The following is a 2,164-nucleotide window of genomic DNA, read 5'->3' on the forward strand; positions in this document are numbered from 1 at the left end:
TTTTTTTGGATCATTCAAATCCGATACTCCGTTCTCTCAAAAACTCGATTTGTATTTTCTGCACTCTTTGCTCCGTATCTCCGTAACGGCTGGACCTGTCTTTGCCAAAAACTAATCAGCACATCTCTCTATCAATCGGAATCGAATGGTAAATGAATCATTCGAATCGGTTGACCTATGTGCCCATAAACTTTGTATCCATACATACATACACACACACATATCCATTTAGTTTCTGAGGTTTGCCAAAATGTTCAGAAACCTGCAAAACGTCGAGAAATGCAAAAATTTTCATTTTCGATTTTTGGCTCATTACTATAACTACCCTAGAGGAAACTAAATACCCTTAATGATCTATTCATCTTTTACCTGTATATCGTAGTCGATGACTGCTTGTGGACGCCACTGCGTCAAATCCCGACTCGGTGCAGCAACAGCATCAGCTTCAACATAAATAGCAGCAATTCCATTTTTGGATCTGAAGCAACGTACAGAACTTGCACCACCATCTTCACCAGAGTACAAAGACACCAGAGATCTTGGGCCTTCCAAAAACAACCTGGATGATAAAAGACACATTAGTACAGTTATTCCCAACCTTTCTTGGGCCTCGCCCCACCTTGAGGTTTATAAAAACGTTATGATTTTTTTTTGTTCCTAATAAAATGTGATGATAACTTTTAAGATGAAATCGCTATTAAACATCATAAGTGAAATTTCGGAATAAGCCAACAAACGGAAGTTTCAAACTAATTTTATTACTGTTTTTTTTAAATTTATTTAATGCAATACTTAAGCCAATATAAAGATTTTATATTAGGTTCTAACTTACTAAACTTTTTGTACATATGATTACATTTGGGTATTTGGTTTCAGTTTCTTCATACAGCCATTTCTTAACGAATCTACTTAGCTAGTTAACATTTTCTCAGAACAGAATTATATATATATATATATATATATATATATATATATATTAGGGTGGTCCTTAAAATGGTCATTTTCGAATTTCCTTGCTCCCAATTCTCTGAAAGTTTTAGCTCTTAATATTAACGTTTAGATAGAGCGCAATTCAATCAAAGTTTTGTTTGGAAATAGCATGAAAAATTTTTCAAAAATTTTAAAAATGTTTATTAGATGTAATTTAGCGAACAAATAAATGAATAAAACTCATTCATTTGTCGCTAAGTTATACCTAAAACATTTTTTTTTAATTTTCAAATTTTTTGCATGCTCTTTCCATACAAACTTTGATTGAATTGCGCTCTATCTAAACGTTAATATTAAGAGCTAAAACTTTCAGAGAATTGTTTTTTATCATTTGGAACCATTTGAGGCCCTGGGAGCAAGAAAATCGAAAATGACCATTTTAAGGACCACCCTAATATATAATATATATATAATATATATATATATATATATATATATATATATATATATTTGTTAAATCTTTTATAGTTATCAGATTGGCAACTAAGTAAGTGCGCATATTTTTTCTAGAAATTGGTAGTTATCGTAGGCAACTAAGTAAGTGCGCATTTTGTTAGAAAATCAAAGACAATTTTTGCGTGGAATTAAATAACTTTGTTCTGTATACCATTCCGATCGATAATCTTTTGTTATTTTCCAAGAAGCATCATTATCCAAAGTATATAAAACTTCTAGTTTTTATTAACAAAAACTGAATTAGGCACAGTCATGATTTTTTTTTAAATTCAAGGGTTTTAAATCTGATGGTTTGTGATCAGGAATATTTGGTGGATGTAGAGAAGAATTTCAACCAACCCCCAATAACTTTTAAACATTGCGAAATTGTTTCTATTAGCCGAATCGATTATTGCTTTAATTAGGTCGTCCAAAACTTTAACTGGACAATCAGAGCAACATTGAGTGGAAAATCACCAGAATGACATTTTCAAAATCGTTGGGAAACACTGATGTAGACGTATATTCCAAGATTAAAGGCCATGTTTCAGGTTAAAATTAGATTCTAATATAATGTAAATCGTGAATAATTTGTTATAACGGCTATTGGTCTACGTTTTAACAATATTTTGAGCTATATATTTGCGACAAAATTCATTCTAAATTCATCTGTTGCAAATGTACAACATTAATTTAATATGAATAACTTTAATATGATTTTTATATAAAAAATAAATGT

Source organism: Ctenocephalides felis, unplaced genomic scaffold, assembly GCF_003426905.1.
Source record: "Ctenocephalides felis isolate EL2017-DRISC unplaced genomic scaffold, ASM342690v1 CF-g0.4_SCAFFOLD_01604, whole genome shotgun sequence".
Lineage (NCBI taxonomy): Eukaryota > Metazoa > Arthropoda > Insecta > Siphonaptera > Pulicidae > Ctenocephalides > Ctenocephalides felis.